Below are 22,391 nucleotides of genomic sequence, written 5' to 3'. Positions count from 1 at the left end.
GATGAATGGATAAAGAAACTGTGGTTTATATGTACAATGGAATATTACTCAGACATAAAGAATAAAATTATGGCATTTGCAGGTGAAACGATAGAGTTGGAGAATATCATGCTAAGGGAAATAAGCCAATTCTAAAAATTAAAGGCTGAATGATCTGATAAGTGGATGATGATACATAAAGGGGAGGCAAGAATGGAGGAAGGATGGATTGTATATAGGAAAAAAAGTGGTGAGGAAAGGGTGGTAGAAAGGAAAATAACAGAATGAGACTAATATCATTACCTTATGTACATGTATGATTACACACATGGTTCAAATCTACTTTATGTACAACCAGAAAAACAACAGTTGTACCCTTCTTGTGTACAATGAATCAAAATAAATAAATTTGAAAAAATTAATGAAGGAGGTGAGAGACTCACAGAAAATGAAAAAACCAGTCTGATGAACTTTCACAGATCTGGGGTATGAGGATGTAGTTGAGCTGTGGAATATTTGGTGTCAGGGAGGCCCTAGGTTTGACCCTAAAATTGATTCTAACATGAAAGAAATAAATAAGTGGAAAATAGCTGGAGTTCATAGATTGTTAGGAGGCCAAATCTCCCCAAAGTGACTGAAGGCAATGTCTAGCAAAATTCCAGTGGTATGTTGATCAGAAAGCAAGGAAAACTTTCTTAAATTCATGTAGAGATGATAGGGTCCCTAATACCAAGAACAAAAGTCTTGAGAGAGGTGGACAAAGTTGTAGGACTTTCATTGATTCTTTCAAAACATTACCATCAAGGTAGAGTAATCAAGACTGTGTGATAGCACAGCAATAAGAAAATGAACATTCTGTTCTAAAAGCTGCCAAAGAACTAGGAAATATCCTGAAATTGATATAGAGCCAAAAAAAATCACTGAATAACCAAAATCTTATGAGCAAAAATAACAAAGGAAGAAACATTATATACTACCTGAGTTCACAATAGAATATGAAGCAGTGGTACACAATACAGCTTGATAGTGGAATACAGACTTTCCAATGGAACAAAACAAAAATTCTTGGAAAAAAACCCCACGTGTTCAGATAACTGATTTTTCACAATGGTACTAAGAACACAGTGGAGAAAGGACAAACGTTTGAATAAATGGGGATGTATATATTGCACATCTACATTCATGAGAATGAACTACACCACTATGTCTCTCATCAGTCACAAAAATCAACTCACAAAGATTAAATAGGTGAGTGTAAGGCCTGAGCCCATAAAATGACTAGAAGACTAAAAAGAGTAAAGGATTCAGGATGTTGGAACAAGAAAAGAGTTTGGGGACAGACCCCTAAATGACAGAAAACAAAAGCAGAAACAACTGGGATTAGATTACACTAAAATTTGTGCACAGCAAAGAAAATCAACAGGATGGGGTAAGCATTGCCATTTTTGGACACAGATATTCCATTTATAACACACACACATATATATGAATAACATCTATTTAGACCTTTGCATCAATAGAATATCATACATGATACTTTAAAAATATCATTGGATTTATTAGGCCAAAACCTTTATCTCTCTCTCTCTCTCTCTCTCTTTTTTTTTTTTTACTGTGTTTTGTTTTTTCAGTTCTATATTTTCACTTCAGTTTGTTTCTGCTTCTTCTCAGTCAGTAGACACTGAGCAAGGAGACTTCATGGATATATTAGTCAGGGTTCTCTGGAAGAACAGAATCAGTAGGAGGTATGATTATAAAAAGGGGATTTATTAGTTTGGTTTACATGACCAGAAGTTGGAGAGTCCACAATGGCCATTTGCAAGTGGAGAGCTGGAAGAACCAACAGCTACTCAATCCAAGATGCATAAGCCCCATAACAAGAGGGGTCAACAGTGCTACCTGACCCTAGTCCGAGATCAAGGCTTCTGGAAACTACCTGGAGAATCACTAGCAGAGGCTGCTTTGGAAGAGTGAAGAAGCAAGAGTTCAATATCCTCAGATGATTAAAGCAACAATCAAGAACTCGCTCAAGTATAGGGGAGCTTCCATCTGCATGTGCTTCCTTGTTCTTCCAAATTTTATTTCATTATATAGAGCAGTGCTTCCCATTCTTAGGGAGGGTCCTCTTCAGTTCACTATTCCACCTTCCAATCATTCCTAGACACGCCCTCATTGACACACCCAGAAACCTCTTAATCTTTGGCATCTCTTGATCCAATCAAGTTGACAATTCAAATCACCATTACAAAGGCATTCCTGTAAAACTCTCTCCCACTCAGGAACCCTTGAAAATCAGGTCCTGTTTCATCATATCTAATTCAGTGTGTCTTGAAAACGTCCCAGCTTGTGCCAATCCAAACTTAGTCACAGTTTTCACACAATGTGTTGCTGGAAAAAAAATGGAGGATTCATGGGAATGCACTATTTTTCTTGAACTATTTTTATTAGGGACTTACAGGTATACATAATAGTGGGGTTCACTGTAACATAATTATATGTGCATGGAGTACAATTTACTCCATTTCAATTTCTAGTACTTCATCTTTTCTTCTCCTTCTCCCTGTCTGTGGCTGGCAGTTCACCCTCTGCCCTGTGCCATTCCTGTGCTGCATGGAACATAGAGGGAGATAAAACTCACTGTGTGTGCAGGAGGCACAGTGAGCTCCCATGGGGCAGCCAGCATGTCCTCTGGGGTCCTGCTCAGGGTCAGCTTGCCTTCAGGGCTGTGGTCATTTCCATCAGCTTCCTGGAAACTTTCAGTGGCTTTCTAGATCCTCAAGTTTACCTTCTTTCCAGGGGAAACAGCCTCCAGGGATGAATCAGTACTCGTAATTAATAAACCTGACAGTTACACCCAGAGAGTCACAGTGCATCTGGGAGAGGATCTTTAGCTCCTTTGGGTGCATCAAGATGATTCCTGGTAAAGAAGGTCACTGAGGCAGCAGGTGACAAGGTGATTGATGTCCCTTGGGAGAAGAGGTTCTGTCATTCTGTCCCTGAAATATAGTCTCTACTAGCCAGAAGCAGTCTTTCCAAGACACATCACTGTGTTGGGGAGGCTGACTGTTTGGACCCTGGACCCTGTAACCCTCAGCCTCAGCAGAAAGCAAGGTGGGAAACCCTTGTCTGTATTCCATTTACCTCTTTGAGCTTCTGCCCAGAGACTTCAGTCAACTTCAGATTTTTCTTACTAATATTTCTCTTACAATATACCTATGTGTTCAATTCTTAGTTTGTAACACTAATTATCTTTACCTTATTTATGCCTGTGATATTTCCATTCTTTCATTTTTGTGTATGTTAGTACCTGTTGTAGGTCTGCATATCCACCATTGTATAATTGAGTTCTGTTTATAATCTCCACCACACATTCTTGATATGCAGCTCTTGAGTTATCTCTTAATAGCAATGTGAAATTTCCATTCAGCTCCACAACAATCTTAGGCCTCCCATAATCTGTGATTTTTTATGCTCTCATCTTCATTTTCAATGACTCAGTTGATATTTATTTATATTTCAAATAATTTTCATGCAATATTATTTTATGCCTCCCTTTCTGTCCTACTCTCAGTCATAATGTTTCCACTGAAGACTTCTCTCTCTCCTGTATATATACATATTACCTTTTAAAAATGAATGGACATCCATTTTATTAAAATTCTAGTCATTTAGATTAATTTATGTCATCATTTTACCAATTGGAACCTTAACATCTTATTTTGGATCTTTGTGTCATTTAATGCTGTCTAAATGATATCATTCTTAAATTATATTTTAATAATATTCTTGTGATATAAAAGTCCAGAAGATATTTTTAAACTGACTTTGTTCCCAATAACCTAGGAAAATCTCTCATAGAATTCAAAGAATTTAACCAAATGTTCAGCAGTTTTCCTCCATGAAATTTAGTTTGAAAATGAAGAAAGATGATATTGCAACCTTTCCAGTGATTATCAACTGTACCTTCTGTATTGGCAGTAAAGCCCTCTACACTCATGAGGAGCAGAAGCAGGGAGAGAAGATGCCTTTACTCATATCTGATCTGAGGAGAAGCTTTCCATGTTTAACCCCAAATATGATATTTTGACTCAACTGATACTTTTATCATCATAATATACATCTTCTTTATAGATACATCCAAAAATATAACTTATAAAGATGTGGCATTTACTCCATGACTTTATGTATCCATTGAAGTTGATGATGAGTTTTTTCTCCTTGAATCTACTACTGTGGTTGGTCACAGAGCTGATGTTAAAATGATAAGACAACCTTCAGTTTTGGATAATTCCCTTGCTCAGAATCTTTTTTTTTTTGCATAGTTTAGGACTCCATTCAGCAATAATTTTGTACAGCTTTCTGTTCATCTGGACATTGAAGCATACCCTCCTTCATCAATGTATCAACTGTATTTCCTTTGGCCATGAGGTCATGCCACCCTCACAATGTGATTAATGGATTACACTTTCTTGTCCTTAGGAAGTGTTCATACATGATTTACATCTGCTGTGTTTGGCATCCTTCACTGTTGGAATTTCTTATGTTCATTTGGTGCAAGTTTCAATTTCAATTTCATCCTGGAGAGCCTTGCACTGTGACTTCCTGAAGTTTTGAAATTGATGGTTAGATGAGTCTTCTTGGCATTTTTCTATATCTCTCAAAATTCCAAAATTGTTGGCATCATTAGTCACAATCTCATCTTTACAAATATTTGCACTTTCTCAATTGATTTTTTTTTTCTTCTATCTTTGTCTCTGTTAGATGGTACTGGGGATTGAGTTTTCCACTGAGCTTCAACCCAGGGTCTTTTTATATTTCATTTTGAGACTGTGTCTTGCTAACTTGTGGAGTCTGGCCTTGAAATTGCCATTCTCTTGCCTCAGGTTCCTGGGTCCCAGGATTATAGGAGTGCCCGTCTGACCTCTCACTAACATTGTGCACCTGACATTGTTGTGCCCTTGTGTCAGGCAGTGGTACACTGTGATGAGAGGGGGGTTAAATGTAGTATTCTTTACAAGGAACTGAATTTGACTTTGTTTTTCCTTTCTATTGTTGGTTGTTGACATTATTCTGCTCTGCTATGTGGTAATTCTCTTTTTTATTATAGGACTCATTCTGCTTTTGTTTTCTAGCACCATCATTTCTACAAGGTTCTTATGTACTCTGCATGTTTACTTGAACAGTGCACATCCACAGTGCTTTTCATAATGGAGTTTTACTCATCCAGTGATGAGTAGAAGTGCCCATGGCTTGAATGTATTGAGAGATCCGGTTTTCCCTATTTGTCTTTTTTTAATGTGGAGTTACTTTCTAGGGGTGGATTGCTGGGTCACATGAAGTTTTTCTTTTGGTGGCTCACACTTCAGGGCTGGCTGTGTGGGCACATTATCTCCCTGCATCTCAAGTGCCTCAGGAGAAAGCTGGGCTCTCACAGTGACTGTGGGTGTGGTGCTGTTCATAGCAGTTAGGTGGTGAGTGTGATCTGACCTGGTGGATTTATTGTATCCTGGCATTCTTATGCAGGCTCCCTTGATTAGAAAAGACTGGCTACAGTCTCCCATTCAGTTCTATTGATTATCTGTGTTTACTTCACATATATTTATAATATGTGCATCTGAGCACAAAAGTTTAAAACAGTGCTCCTGGGAATTGTGGTTAGTGATTTTGTGTGTCTGACTTTAGTTTGTAGACTTCCAAGGAAGTTAAAGTGCTTTCCATAATTTGTCTTATTTGGATGCATAGTTGTTCACTTTGAGCAATTATAATTACATTTATGCATGTGCTGCAAAGAGCGCTTTGTGCTATATAAACATAGTGTGGAATGGTGAAAGGAGGTAAAAACTTCAACTATTTACAGATTGTCCTACCGAGAATATTTTAATTTCATGCTCTTAGCAAAGTTTAAGTATCTGACAGAGTTTCCTGCTCACCTATCTTTGTGGACTGGTGGGACAGACAGCATCTCAGCTGGGTGTTTAAATTCCCTTCATGCTGTTTTCATGCCACAAATCCTGTTGCTCTGATCTGCAGTCTGTCTGGGTCCTGTCAAGGTTTTAGGCTCATTTTGTCCATTTCCCTGTTGATTTTCCCTCCTGGGAGGTCAAGAGGGGTGTGCATGAACCCACTTAGGTCCCAGGATGTGCTTCTCACTGCAGTGGTCCCCTCTCCTCTGCTAGCCTGCAGTGGGACTGATCCCACTCTTCCATCCAGGTTGTGAGGTGATGGGGATATTATGTCTAGATGAGAGCCTGGGAATCATTTCTGGCCTCCTAACACTGGAAGGAGGGAGTCTGACTTCCATTGATACTGATTGGAATTATGGGAGTAGAACTGGATGATCAAGTTATGAATAATTGCTTAGCATTACTAAGGGTAGGTATCTTGGGAAGGAGGTAAAATGATTGAGGTTAAGATTTCTGCTAAGAGTGAGGAAGGGGTAGGCCATGACTTACAAAACTGGAAAATTTTAAAAGATCAAAACACTTGAGTTTTCCCTGAAACTCTCATATCACATGCCAATGTCAAGATCCATTTTCAAAAATGACAGGATTGTCACCATAGTTAACCATTATAAGAGTCACAATTTTAAAGAATCAAACTTATAAAACAAATTGCACAGGAGCATTTCAAGATGGCGGACTAGAGGGTGGCTGCATTTCATGTTGCTCAAGGACTCAGGATTCAAGAGAGGAGATATTGAGAGACTTGGGACAAACTCAAAGCAGCCGGGTTAGTCTCTCCCTTTGGGGAGGCGTCCCGGGTGGGGCGGTAGTCCCGGAACGCAGGGAACTTTGTGAAGTAGAGCTGCCCAGTGAGACACCCCTCCCCCTGCTGGAGCAGTGAACTCGGACAACTGGGAGAGTCGTAGAGGAGGTCGCTCAGCACAGTGCTGGGACTCGTAGCAACCACTGGGGCTCCGGTGGCTGCCCAGGGGAGGAGCAGCGAGGAGAGCTGTGTGGACTCCGAACACCGGGGCTGACCGTGAGGAGGAGGAGGAGGAGCGTGGCCACTTGGATTTGGAGTGACTATACCAGAGCTACAGGCAGTAGCCAGAGGAGGAGCTGTGTGGCGAGCTGTTTGGACTCAGACCACTTCTGAACACTGGGGCCTGCCCTGAGGAGTAGGAGTAGGAGGAGGAGGAGCACGGCTGGTTGTTGGGACTTTCAGTGACTGCATTAGAGCTCCAGGCGGCTGCTCAGAGGAGGAGGTGATTGGTGAGTTGTTTGGACTTAAAGCAACTGCTCCTGAACACCGGGGGGCTGCTGGAGGAGAAACGTGGTGGGTCGCTTGGTCTTGAGTGGCTACACCAGAGCTCTGGGTGGCCACCCAGAGGAGGCGTGCAGCAGGTCACGTGGATTCAGAGCCACTCAGAGCGACCGCTCCTGAACACCCGGGGAGTTACCTGGAGGAAGAGGAGTAACGGGGCGGGTCACTTCGACTTGGAGTGATTGCCCAGGGCTATGGGTGGTTGGTGGGAGGAGGAGGCACGCAGTGAGATGCTTAGACTCCTAGTGACCGCACCGCAACACCAGGTGGCTGTCTGTAGGAAGAGGTGTGCGGCGGGTCTCTGGGACTCAGAGCGATTGTACGGGGCCCCAGGTGGCTGCTCAGAGGAGGGGCCGCATAGCCAGGCGATTAGGTGTAGAGCAGGGTCCCAGGATCTAGGAGGCTTCGTGGTGGAAGAGCCGCACAGAGACACGCTTAGGGGCGGAGCAAAGGTTCCAGGACTGCGGGCAGATTCTCTGAGGAGGGGCAGCCTAAGGAGATTCATCTGCGAAGGGCAAGTCTCCCAGGCTCAGGAGGTAGGACCGGGCCCCTGGAAACTTTGCAGAGGAAGGCAGCCCAGCCCAGGCGACAGCTGTAAATTGAGGGGAACCTCTAGGAGGGGAACTGACCAGCGAGACTTCCCCACCGGGTGAGTCTTCCCTGCTGGGTGAGGTTTCCCCACAAGGATGGTAAAACCAGAGACACAGGCCCAAACAGGCCTTGCCTCAGCCCGCAGCCTAGGTCCCCTTTGGATGACCATTGGTCAACAAGTAGAGGCACCTCTGCCCACTAGCAGGGAATATACTCCATCTGAAGGCCACCACTCCTAGAGAGGCAGCTTCCTTGTGGAGCACCGCATTATCAACTTCCTCCAAGACTTCAGCCTACTGAAGGCTAAGGGGGGATATATATAGAAATCTTCAGGGACATTGTAAGTCAATAGAGGAAATCTGCAATATCTCAGCGGTCCACTGATACCTGAACAATATGAGAAAACAAGGAAAGAAAATGCCGCAAACAAATCTAGATGTTACATCAATAAAACCCAATGACAGCATGGCAGAAGAAATGACAGAAAAGAAGTTCAGAATGTACATAATTAAAATGAACAGGGAAGCAAATGGTGAGATGAAAGGGCAAATGCACGCACTGAATGATGAGATGAAAGAGAAAATGCAGGCATTGAATGATCGCACCAATCGACAGTTAAAAGAGCAAATAGATCATTTCAATAAAGACAGTTAGAAGAAGTAAATCATTTCAATAAAGAATTAGAGATATTGAAAAAAAAAAAAACCAAACAGAAATCCTTGACATGAAGGAAACAATAAACCAAATTAAGAACTCCATAGAAAGCATATCCAATAGGATAGAACACCTGGAAGACAGAGCCTCAGACATTGAAGATAAAATATTTAACCTTGAAAACAAAGTTGAACAAACAGAGAAGATGGTAAGAAATCATGAACAGAATCTACAAGAACTATGGGATATCAAGAAAAGGCCAAATTTAAGAATTATTGGGATTGAGGAAGGCCTAGAGAAACAAACCAAAGGAATGAACAATCTATTCAATGAAATACTATCAGAAAATTTCCCAAAACTGAAGAATGAAATGGAAAATCAAGTTCAAGAGGCTTATAGGACTCCAAATACACAAAATTACAGCAGACCCACACCAAGGCACATTATAATGAAAATACCTAACATACAAAATAAACACGGAATTTTAAAGGCTGTGAGAGAAAAGAACCAAATTACATTCAGGGGAAACCAATACAGATATCAGCAGATTTTTCAATCCAGACCCTAAAAGCTAGAAGGGCCTGGAACAACATTTTTCAAGCCCTGAAAGAAAATGGATGTCAACCAAGAATCTTATACCCAGCAAAACTTACCTTCAAATTTGACAATGAAATAAAATCCTTCCATGATAAACAAAGGCTAAAAGAATTTACAAAAAAAAAGCCAGCATTACAGAACATTCTCAGCAAAATATTCCATGAGGAAGAGATGAAAAACAAAGAAGCAAATCAGCAAAGGGAGGAATTATCCTAAAGGAATTGTCAAATAAAGGAGGAACCAAGTTGTGTCAAATAAATAAATAAATAAATAAAATTTAAAAAATTAACCAAGTGACTGGGAAACCAAATCATATCTCTATAATAACCCTGAATGTTAATGGCCTGAATTTATCAATCAAAAGACATAGACTGGCAGATTGGATTAAAAAGAAAGATCCAACAATATGTTGCCTACAAGAGACTCACCTCATAGAAAAAGATACTCTTAGACTAAAAGTGAAAGGATGGGGAAAAACATACCATGCACATGGACTCAGCAAAAAAGCTGGAGTATGCATCATCATTTCAGATAATGTGGACTTCAAGCCAAAGGTAGTCAGAAGGGATAAAGAAGGTCATTTCATACTGCTTAAGGGAAACATAAATCAGCAAGATATAACAATCATAAACACATATGCCCCAAACAGTGGCTCATCCATATATGTCAAACAAATCCTTCTCCATTTCAGAAATCAAATAGACCATAACACAATAATACTAGGTGATTTTAACATGCCTCTCTCACCACTGGACAGATCTTCCAGACAAATATTGAACAAAAAAAACCATAGATCTCAATAACACAATCAATAATTTAGACTTAATGGACATTCATGGAATATACCATCCAACCAAAAGCGAATACACTTTCTTCTCGGCACCACATGGATCCTTCTCTAAAATAGACCATATATTATGCCACAAAGCTAATGTTAGCAAATACAAGAAGATAGAGACACTACCTTGTATTCTATCAGATCATAATGGATTGAAGTTAGAAATAAATGAAAGAGTAAAACACAGAAACTATTCCAACATCTGGAGATTAAACAATATGCTATTATGATGAATGGATAACAGAAGATATTAGGAAGGAAATTAAAAAATTCTTAGAGGTAAATGAGAACAAAGAAACATCATATCAAAATCTCTGGGACACTATGAAAGCAGTACTTAGAGGGAAATTTATTTCATGGAGCACATTTAATAAAAGAAGTAAAACTCAACAAATAAACGACCTAACACTACAGCTCAAAGCCCTAGAAAAAGAACAGACGAGCACCAAAAGTAGTAGAAGACAGGAAATAGTTAAACTCAGAGCTGAAATCAATGAAATTGAAACAAAAGAAACAATACAAAAAATTGACAAAATAAATAGTTGGTTCTTTGAAAAGTAAACAGATTTGATAAACCTTTAGCCACACTAACAAAGAGAAGATGAGAGAAAACCCAAATCACTAAAATTCAGAATGAACAAGGAAATATCACAACAGACAGGATTGAAACACAAAACATAATTAGAAGCTATTTTGAAAATCTATACTCCAACAAAATAGAAAATTTCAAAGATATCAACAGGTTTCTAGAGACATATGAATTGCCTAAACTGAATGAGGAGGACATACACAATTTAAATAGACCAATTTCAAGTACTGAAATAGAAGAAGTCATCAAAAGCCTACCAACAAAGAAAAGTCCGGGACCAGATGGGTTCTCAGCCGAGTTCTACAAAACCTTTAAAGAAGAGCTCATTCCAATACTTCTCAAAGTATTCCATAAAATAGAAGAGGAGGGAACCCTCCCAAACTCATTCTATGAAGCCAATATCACACTGATACCTAAACCAGACAGAGACACATCAGGGAAAGAAAATTTCAGACCAATATCCTTAATGAACATCGACACAAAAATTCTCAACAAAATTTTAGCAAATCGCATACAAAAACATATCAAAAAGATAGTGCACCATGATCAAGTGGGTTTCATCCGAGGGATGCAAGGTTGGTTCAACATCAGGAAATCAATAAATGTCATTCACCATATCAACAGACTTAAAGTCAAGAATCACATGATTATTTCAATTAATGCAGAAAAAGCATTTGATAAAATACAGCACCCTTTCATGCTCAAAACACTAGAAGAAATAGGGATAGTGGAAACATTCCTTAACATTGTAAAGGCCATTTATGCTAAGCCCATGGCTAATATCATTCTAAATGGTGAAAAACTGAAAGCATTCCCCCTAAAAACTGGAACAAGGCAGGGATGCCCTCTTTCACCACTTCTATTCAACATCATTCTTGAGACTCTAGCCAGAGCAATTAGACAAACCAAAGAAATTAAAGGGATATGAATTGGAAAAGAAGAACCCAAACTATCCCTGTTGGCTGATGACATGATTATATATTTAGAGGAACCTGGAAATTCCACCAGAAAACTCTTAGAACCCATAAGTGAATTCAGTAAAGTAGCAGGTTACAAGATCAATGCCCATAAATCCAACGCATTTTTATACATAAGTGAATCTTCAGAAAGAGAAATTAGGAAAACTACCCCATTCACAATAGCCTCAAAAAAAAAAAATACTTGGGAATCAATCTCACAAAAGAGGTGAAAGACCTCTACAATGAGAACTACAGAACACTAAAGAAAGAAATTAAAGAACACCTTAGAAAATGGAAAGATCTTCCATGTTCTTGGATAGGAAGAATTAATATTGTCAAAATGGTCATACTACCTAAAGTGCTATACAAATTCAGTGCAATTCCAATTAAAATCCCAATGATGTACCTTACAGAAATAGAGCAAGCAATTATGAAATTCATCTGGAAGAATAAGAAACCCAGAATTGCTAAAGCAATCCCTAGCAGGAAGAGTGAAACAGGGGGTATTGCAATACCAGATCTTCAACTCTACTACAAAGCAATAGTAACAAAAACGGCATGGTATTGGTACCAAAATAGAAAGGTAGATCAATGGTACAGAATAGAGGACACGGACACAAACCCAAATAAATACAATTTTCTCATACTAGACAAAGGGGCCAAAAATATGTAATAGAGAATAGATAGCCTCTTCAAGAAATGGTGCTGGGAGAATTGGAAATCCATATGCAACAGAATGAAACTAAACCCATATCTCTCACCATGCATGAAACTAACTCAAAATGGATTAAGGACCTCGGAATCAGACCAGAGACCCAGCAGATTATAGAAGAAAAAGTAGGTCCAGATCTTCAACATGTCGGCTTAGGACCAGACTTCCTTAACAGGACTCCCATAGCACAAGAAATAAAAGCAAGAATCAACAACTGGGATAGATTCAAACTAAAAAGCTTTCTCTCAGCAAAGGAAACTATCAGCAATGCGAAGAAAGAGCCTACAGAGTGGGAGAATATCTTTGCCAATCATACTTCAGATAGAGCACTAATCTCCAGAATCTATAAAGAACTCAAAAAACTCTACTCCAAGAATTCAAATAATCCAGTCGACAAATGGGCCAAGGAAATGAGTAGACACTTCACAGAAGAAGATGTACAAGCAATCAACAAACATATGGAAAAATGTTCAACATCTCTAGTAATGAGAAATGCAAATCAAAACTACCCTAAGATTCCATCTCACCCCAATTAGAATGGTGACTATCAAGAATACGAGCAACAACAGGTGTTGACGAGGATGTGGGGAGAAAGGTACACTCATACATTGCTGGTGGGGCTGCAAATTAGTGCAGCCACCCTGGAAAGCTGTGTGGAGATTCCTTAGAAAACTTGGAATGGAACCACCATTTGACCCGGCTATCCCACTCCTCGGCCTATACCCAAAAACTTGAAATCAGCATTCTACAGAGATGCAGCCACATCAATGTTCATAGCTGCTCAATTCACAATAGCCAGACTGTGGAACCAACCTAGATGTCCTTCATTTGATGAATGGATAAAGAAACTGTGATATATATATACAATGGAATATTACTCAGCCATAAAGAATGATAAAATTATGGTATTTGCAGGCAAATGGATGAAATTGGAGAATATCATGCTAAGTGAGATAAGCCAATCTCAAAAAGCCAAAGGACGAATGATATCGCTAATAAGTGGATGATGACTCATAATGGGGTGCGGGAGGGGTTAGTGTTAGGGTTAGAGTTAGGGTTAGGGAGGGGGGCAAGTATGGAGGAAGGAAGCACTGTTTAGAGGGAAAAGAGGGGTGGGAGGGGTCGGGGGAAGGGAAAAAAATAACAGAATGAATCAAACAACATTGCTCTATGTAAATTTTTGATTACACAAATGGTATGCCTTTACGCCATGTACAAACAGAGAAACAACATGTATCCCATGTGTTTACAATAAAAAAAAAAAACAAATTGCACAGTCTGTGGAAGGCACAAATGAGCCTGTGGAGGAACAGTACTCCACCATTCTGGGTGTTCAATAATTAATTTGAGTGCTGCTCCCTTAAGAGTATAAGGAGGGTGGATCATTGTAGTACAGATCATGCCAATGTAGGGATCGTGGTGAAAGTGCAGCCTGGGATGCCCTGAGAGTGTTCTCATGGACTTGCTCAGTGTGGAGCCACATATGAAATAGACCAGAGGTGCAGGAGGGAAAGAAAGTCTATGGTTCAGGTGAGGGCACAACTGGGTCAGTGGATGAAAATGTCCCCAAGAAAAAGCAATAGTGAAATAAACTCCAAAATCCAAGAAGTACACTTGTGATGTTAACCTCCTCAATTCCACTGCTAACCTGAGAAAATGTCATACAATTTCTGTTGCAATAACATTGGTTACTCATTCTGTTTCCATAAGAAAACATTCAGAAATATTCAAGTAAAAGTTGGATTTTTCTTGTGTTGCAGTCCTCAGGATGGAGGGATTTTTGTTAGCATGGGCTTATCAACCATGGTAAGAGTGGCTGTGCTCCTCCCAAATTCTCTGTCTTGGTGTTTCCTGAGCACTGTGGGACATTGAGCAGCCACCTTGGTCTCTGCATGTCATTAGCACTGCAGAAGTTTTGAGAACCACAGATGTCTCAGGTCATGGCTGTTTGACCCATGGTGAGGGAGGGAGGTGAAAAGTCCCCAGGTGGAAAATACTGTGTTGGATGAGTGTTTGGCTGTCATTGACTTGGAGGAAGGATGTGTGCCATGAGTACTCCAAGACAGAGGTTCGAGAACACAGGGTAGTGTGTCTGTTAGAAGGATCATGCTCTTCAGAGAGATGAGACTACAGAAATGTAGGTTGAATATGAAACACAGCATGCCTTATAATCTGAATATTTGTCTTTCACAAAAGACTCATATCTCCTGCTCAGTATCCTAAAATGCAGTGAGGTGGATTTAGTTCTACCTTCTCTCTCCACCTACTTGTGTGATCTGTTTTTTCCTGGATTTCTGGAATCTGGACCTAGGACTTGTCTAATGGGACCCTCAAATGCAAGAAAACTGGACATTTCACCAACCTTTTCTCCTCCTGCACTATCATTGTTCTTGCAGATGCTACATCTTATAAATAGTTTTAAGTAATTATTCATTTTCATTGCAGACCTAATATACCTCTTTATGATTTCTAAGCCATCATTAAGATAATATTTCTGGGCTGTGGGTGTTGCTGAATGGTACTGCACCTGCCCAGCATGCACAGAAACCTGGAATCCATTCACAACACTGCAAAATGTTTCCAGGTGACACAATCTTTGGGGTTGTCTTCATCTCTCAGTGTGAAATGGTGTCCTGGGGAACCCCTTGCTCTTCATGTTACATGCATATGCCTTCTTAGTTGAAACCCATTTGAAGAAGCACTTCGATCCCATAGTTATGTACATGTTGTTGGTCAATAAATTGACCATCATGGTCATATTTATACCAGATGCTGCATCAACCATGGTGGGAAGGCAGTTTTTGAACCAGGTTGGCTGCCAGACAATTTCGTTCTCATGTAGTGTGATCAGGGGTGTTTCCATCTGCACCACCTCACTCTTGACAGCATTTCAAGCCATCACTGTCAGTCCCAGTAACTGTAAGTGGGTGGCACTTAAATTTAAGCTCTGCATGTGCACTTGTCCCTCCTTTCTTTCCTTCTGGTCATCAACATGCTAGTCAACATCCATGTTATTCAATCTGTCACAGCCACCAGAAATTTCACTCTGGTTGCTCCTGGGTTTGCTCATGCAAATTGTCAAACCAGGCAGTTTGGAAAACATAATTCATCATCATTCCTTACAGGCTTAATGGTTACACATCTGGAGTTTGTGCTCCTCATGGTCTGCACCAACTTGTTCATGGTGAGTCTTCTCTACAGACACCAGGAGAGTCCAGCACATCCACAACCCCTGAGTCTCCTCCCGGCCATCTCCTGAACACAATGCAACCTGCACTATCCTCCTGCTTGTAGTTTGCTTTGTGTTCTTTTATTTCTCAAACAACTGTTTGATGCTTTATTCCTTTCATGCCCACTGTAAAATTTCAAAGTAAGGGGGGAAAGTGGAGATTTGTCACCCTGCTACCCAACCATCTCCTTATTTTTGCTAGGAAAAAGTAATAGATGTTTTTTCCCAATTTACCTCATTATTTTCAATGAAATTGACAGTTTTCCAAAGGGCATTTGATGTCTGATCTGAATGACCCAGAATTTAGTCTGCAACAGGGCAGATTTCCTAATTATATATAGGGAAAAAGAAAGGCCCTGCTGCCCTTGACACTCCAGGTGGCACTAGTGTGAGTTCAGATACTCCACAGTGTGAAATGCACTCAGAAATAGAAGACAGAGTTTGAGCAAATGTACAGAGATTACGTTGATAATTTTCACTTTGATTACATATTTAAATTATGTTTTGAGTAAAATGAACACATTTATACCCTTCAAATGATTTCATATGTTTTATTATGTTCTTCTTATTAAACAGCCAGGAGAAAATGTGCAATTCACATTAGGGTTCACATCATACTTCTATTGGAGTGTGCTGGTCTAAGAAAATATTTTTGTGTAATTCATAAATACCCATTGCCCACCTTAGATTTTCCAGACACCAATTCAGAGCTTGGATATACAGCAGTTTTCTGACAGCATATGACATCAAAAAGGGACTATGTAGGATGTTCATTGTGCAGAAAAAAATTAAAAGTTAATATTCATAAAAAATCTCATAGAAATCCTTGAAATGATCTATTTAACATGAAAAAATGTTTTTGGACTCATTGTACACAAATGAGGTATAACTTTCAAATCTGTAGTGTTACACAAAGAGAGTCACACTGTTTTTGCAATCATATATGTGCATAGGGTAATGATGTTTGTCTTATTCCACTATCTTTCCTTCCCCCACCCCCTGCCTACCCCTCATTTTCCTCTACACAATCCATCCTTCCTCCATTCTTCCCTTACCCTCCCCCCATCATATATCACCATCCACTTATCAGAGAAATCATTTGGCATTTAGTTTTTTTTTTTTTTGGAATTGGCTTATTTCACTTAGCATGATATTATCCAACTCCATCCATGTACCTGCAAATGCCATAATTATGTTTTTCTTTATGACTGAATAATATTCCATTGTGGTATATATATCATAGTTTCTATATCCATTCTTCTATTGAAGGGCATCTAGGTTGGTTCCACAATCTAGTTATTGTGAATTGAGGTGCTATAAACATTGATGTGGTTGCATCACTCTAGTATGCTGATTTTAAGTTCTTTGGGTATAGGACAAGAAGTGAGGTAGTTGAGTCAAATGGTGGTTCCATTTCAAGTTTTGCAAGAAATCTCCATACTGTTTTCCAGAGGGCTGTACCAATTTGCAACCTCAACAGCAATGAATGAGTGTACCTTTTCCCCAACATTCTTACCAACACCTATTGTTGCTTGTATTCTTGATAATAAACATTCTAATTGGGGTGAGATGGAATCTTAGGGTAGTTTTGATTTGCATTTCTCTAATTACTAGAGAAGGTGCACTTTTTTTCATACTGTTGATTGCTTATAGATCTTCTGTGAAGTGTCTGTTCATTTCCTTAGGCCATTTATAGATTGGGTTATTTGTATTATTGGTGTAAAGTTTTTTGAGTTCTGTATAAATTCTGGAGATTAGTGCTCTATCTGAAGTGTGTGTGGCAGATTTTCTTCCACTCTGTAGGCTACTGAAGTGTTTTAATATATCTCTTTAATATTGAAAATATTGGTGATTTTTTGACATATAAATACTGCTAAATGTAAAGAAGTATTATTGGTTAATATGTACACTAATCCAAAATAGGCTCACCAAACATCAAGTATAAATGTTTCAGTCTTTTCACTAAAAAGAACTTTATCATTGAGGAACTGACTGAAATTTAATTAGATTTTTTTATGTTTATGATAATGAAATGTACAGCTGCCAATAAGAGCTTCCAACAAGCATGCATGACCAGGTTAAACCCTTAAAATATGAATAAAAATATCTTTCAGAAATTTTGTCCTATACGTTCTAACTAAGGAGATATGCTAGCCTCAGTCTCATTATCCGAGGTCATAGATCCACAAACCATTCACCATCTGTAGGTTGAAAAAGAAATGAATAAATTTCACAAAGTGTTCAGAGTATTACATAAAAGATGTGCTCTGAATATTGAAGGGGAATAATGTGTAAATTTTAGGTCACATAGTGCAGTAAGGGCACAGAAACAGGCACTGTGCAGCAACCCAAGAGGGAGAGCCAAACAAGGGCAGTGAGAGAAATGAAATATCATGAGACCTGGGAGCATTTGGGAATGGTATTTGCTGGCTTAAGAGGTTAGGCCAGAAACAAGAGTGAATATCCAGAGTTGTGGGAGCCAGCTTCAAGACATAGAGGACAAGATGCACTAAGACACTGAGTCTTAGACCTTCTGACTACTCATTAGACAGGGGAGTGTTTGGCTAGGTGAAATATAATCTATCCTGGGACATGTAGAGCAGAGGAAGCGAAACCCCTCCAAGAAGATAGCAAAACTCCTTACCCAATGGAGTTGCCAGCTGTTCGCTGTGGAAGTGAAGTAGCTGAGGATCACCCTGAGGTTCAACTCTGCCCTGGTAACCAGATGCAAACCCATGAGCACAATGTTCACTAATGTAAATGGTTGCTACTCCAAAATGTAAAACAAAAATTCCAACAAAGAAAACAAGACTGAAATGAAGACAACAGAGTAAGTTTTCACCCCTGGTGTCCAAGGTACACAGGGTTTACTTGGTCACTCACTCTGGCTCATTACTGCAAGGCATTTAGAACATCATGCTCCTGAACCATCTCCCCTCAAAACCAAGTAAGCACCAGTCCAAATATAAACTAAGCCCAAGGAAAGGCAGTACTCTTTATACTAAACTAGCACATATGAGACCCTTCCTGACACATTTACACAGATATGCACTCTGTCATGCTCTGGGAGCATTAGGTTCCCCTTAGGGAGGCAGTTTCAAGTTTTAAAACAGCTGATGTCCCTGGTTTTCTATACTCTCTTGGATGGGCAATTGTCCTAAATTGCCTACAACTACAGTCCTTCTCCCTTGATTCTCAGACTACTGTGATTTCTGCACCCCTTAGACCATAACACTAACAATTGGACACAAAGGGATAAAGTTGTTCAAAATGAATAAAAACAATTCAAAACACTCAAATAACCAAGAAAGAATCTGTGTGATCATCTTAATGGTCCAACCTTGGCTACAATTGAGAGAATTCTCTTGGTTTGCCAAGGCATAGGCATTTCATGATGCACTCAATTAATTCACAGCTCAGAAAGATGGTGTGGGGTGGCAGAATGTTTGGTGGAAATAAGAGGAATACCACCTGATTCTTTAAGAGTTCTAAGATGCCATGTGCACACTGAGGGTTGTTTGGCAAAAGTGTCTACAAGGGTCTCTTCCAGGTCAGACCCTCTCAGGGCTGCTTCTGAGGTGCAGTGGCATGGTTAGTCAGGTGGGCTCAGGGGACTAGGGACTTCAGGGCTCTGTGTGCCCCAGGTTGATTCCTGCATCACCTGCTTCCAGGGCCCTGCTCTGTCAAGGGATTCTGTTCTATAGTGTCTCTCGGCTGCATCTACTTTCCCAGTTTTGAGATGGCCTCTCATAACTTGCTCTGGTTTTTGGACAGTCAACTGCAATCCTTTTTTTTTTTGTCCTTTTTAAATCTGGAACTGGGAGTCAAACCCAGGGCTTTGTGAATGCAAGGCAGATTCTTTGCCACTGAGCTACATCCCAGCCCTGCTTTGTAGGAGAAATCATTCTCCTGTTTTGTAGGAGAACTCATTCTCTGTGTCTTGGAACATCCAGAAGTTTCTGGATACACTGATGATCACCCACTGGAACTGCTTCCTGATTGGTGCCATTGGCACAATTCTGACTTAGGGAAGAAGCAAAGCAGGCCTGGAAGGGTGACTCTGACTCATCCCCCACAGCCCTCACAAGTTCTTGGCTCACTGGGTGCTGCCTGAAGGCACCAAAACAGCACCATGCAGAGACCCAAGTCTGGGATTCAACACATCTCTTCAGGTCAAAGATATTATTCTCTAGAGGCCACCATCATGAAGCACCACAAGTGGGTTATTTTTTTTTTGTGTGTGTATGTGTCAGGGAATGAAGATAGGGGCACTTGAATATACCAAGACCTATATTGTATTTTCTTTAGAGACAGGGTCTCACTGAGTTGCTTAGTAGAGGCTGGATTTGAAGACTTGATCTCCATCCTCAGCCTCCTGGGATTTCAGGCAAGCACCACTGTATGCAGAAAAAATGTGGTTGTTCAAAAGAAATTTGCTTTCCCACTCTGGTGGCTCAAGTCTGAGCTCAGGAGTCATTGTGTTGGGACTGTCTCTGCCTCACAGAAGGCCACCTGCTCACTGTTGTCTCATGTGTCCCTGGAGGGAAAGGCTGCAGGTTCCAGCTCTTCTTATAAGGAGCCAGGAGCTCATTGGCCTGTTTTACATTAAACCTATGATATGCAGGTAACATGTAGGGGGTCTCTAATGGGGGCTTTGTTTGTTTGCTATGGATCACAATTGGGTATCTGTACAGGCCCTTGGCATGCTGGGTTTTATTTGCAAACCCAGACTTTTTTGTTTCTTATTTGGGGAACTTTGCTACATAAATAACAGCAGGGGTGGTGTGAGAGGGAGGACCTCAGCCTCACCTTGTCTTCGGGGTTCCTAATCTACTTTGTTTCACATTTTACTTATAAATAGCCATATATTTATGTAAGTACCTGTGTGTGTGTGTGTGTGTGTGTGTGTGTGTGTGTGTGTGTGTGTGTGTGTGTGTGTGTATTATTTCTCTGGAATCCCTAACCTGCTTTTAATACTATGTAAAAATTATGGATAACTCTTATGCTACTTTTTGTTATGGTTTCTGTGCTGTTTTATGTCTGTCTTCCATTTAACCTTGTTTCTGTCTCTTTTCAGGCAGGAAGTGATGAGAAAGGTGACTTCCATTTAGTGCATGTGAATCTTTTCCCCTTCTCCATGAAATATGGCACTTGGGTCAATTCTAATGGCCTATACTTGTGCTAATCAGCATTTGGAAAAGCACTTCTGCTATTGGTCCAAACTGAAGTCAATAAGGGTTTGAAAACATCTGAATGCTATTTGTCCAAACTTGTGCTAATTAGGGTTTGGAAAACACTGACACTATTTGGCAACCCTTGAGTCTGTGCTTTCATTCATGTGCACCCCTTTTCTAGTGGAGAGCAGGAAGTAGAGGTCATTGACCTGTGTGAAGCAGGTATCTGCCACACATGTGCACCAGGTTCCAGACATTCCATTGCAAGGTAACAGGCAGTGTGTTCCACCCCACCTGGTATGAGGTTCAGCAGCTTCTAAGTTCCACCACTGCTTCTTGGGGAGCAACATTGACTGGAAGTCTAGTGTGGTGGTGAGGGAGCCAGGTCAACCCCGCTGTGATATGGACTAGTGGAACTTACTGCTTCTATCTCTGTGTGGTTTGATGCCCAATGGACTCCTCCGTCCATTCCCATTGCTGTTCCCAATCTGTAGTGATCTCTTCCTTAATTCTTATCAAGGTTTTTAGCTATTGCAAATGAGAGAGAAGATAAACATTTGTTATTCTGTGTCTGCCTTGTTTCTTGAACACAATATACTCTTGTTTTTGCATCATGCTGTAGATACATGTTGGGGGCTGTGCCAATGTGGATGGTGCCAGAATGGCGCCTGATCACACCGGCAGCAAGGAGGTTAATTGACATAAGCACACTCAGGTGATTTATCATCCACACACACAATGTATGCTCATGTGTTCTTGAGTACTCCTAATCGTGCCTCCTCGGACATCTAGTGTCTTGCTTAATCTTTGCATAAGAGGCATGGCCCTGCCCTCTGCTTCCTGGAGGTGATATAAGTGGGCCATAGGTGGAAGGCGAGGTGACAGTGGAGCAGCATCTCTCAGAAAGAAACGGCAAGCAGAAAGAAAAGACAGCAGAGAGCAGCAGCTAGCAGAGAGAAGCGCAGAGAGGCCATTAGCAGAAAGGAAGAAGAAGAAGTGGCAAGCAGATAGGAGCGGCGAGCAGGGGCAGCAGCGGAGGGCAGATCGCAGAGCGGAGAACTGAGAACACACCTCTAGATCACAGATAGGCAGATCGCAGTAAGCAGGATGCATCACTAGAGCACCTTAGGTAGACGCACCCTTGGTCCACAGGATGCAGGACGCACCTTTAAGAAGCAGCAGAACTAAGAAGATATAGAGTCTCTCTCTTTCTCTCTGATAAGCAAAGCCTCTCTCTCTCTCTCTCTCCTCTCAAAGCAAGTAAGGCTCATTTTCTCTATCCTCAATAAGCAAGCAGGCAAGGAGGCAGCCCAGGGATAGAGGTGGCTCAGTTTCCAGTCCACCACCCATAGGACCCGTGCAGATTGTTGCTGCAGGCGGTGACAGATATCCATGGATTTGGTGCCACAAAGAGCCAGCGACAGATACGCTTTACTTTATTTGCTGTACAATATCTCATTGTATATACACAGCATATTTTCTTTATTCATCCACTGATGGATATCTTCATCAGTTCCATATGTTCACTATTGTGAAAAATGGCTGTGATTAATAAAAAATCAAACAAAAATGTTGGAGCTAAAAAGTAAAATAAATGTTGTCAAAAAGAGAATAGAAAGCACCCCCAGCAGACAACATGATGTAGATAAATGAATAGTAGCCTTGAAAAACTCCTCAAAGACAGGCTAGTTGAAAATGTAGAAACAAATTCAAAAAAGCAAAAATAATGATCATTAAGAAAACTTAGGGAATCTATGAGATACCATGAAAAGGCCAATCCTCCTGCCATTTATGTCCAAGGTG

The 22,391-nt window shown here is 40.4% G+C and overlaps 1 long non-coding RNA gene and 1 pseudogene across 2 annotated transcripts in view; one reads left to right on the top strand and one right to left on the bottom strand.

Moving 5' to 3' along the window:
* LOC306648945 overlaps positions 1–22,391 on the bottom strand; it is a 440,075-nt gene that overhangs the window by 281,555 nt on the left and 136,129 nt on the right. The gene's annotated exons all lie outside the window — the stretch shown is intronic.
* Positions 14,936–15,583, top strand: LOC306647708 (vomeronasal type-1 receptor 4-like; annotated as a pseudogene). Its single transcript has one exon. The product of its transcript is annotated as a vomeronasal type-1 receptor 4-like (transcript).

Source organism: Sciurus vulgaris (assembly GCF_902686455.1).
Source record: "Sciurus vulgaris genome assembly, chromosome: 17".
NCBI lineage: Eukaryota > Metazoa > Chordata > Mammalia > Rodentia > Sciuridae > Sciurus > Sciurus vulgaris.
Note: the sequence above shows the minus strand (reverse complement) of the source record. Positions and strands in the feature narration are given on the sequence as shown.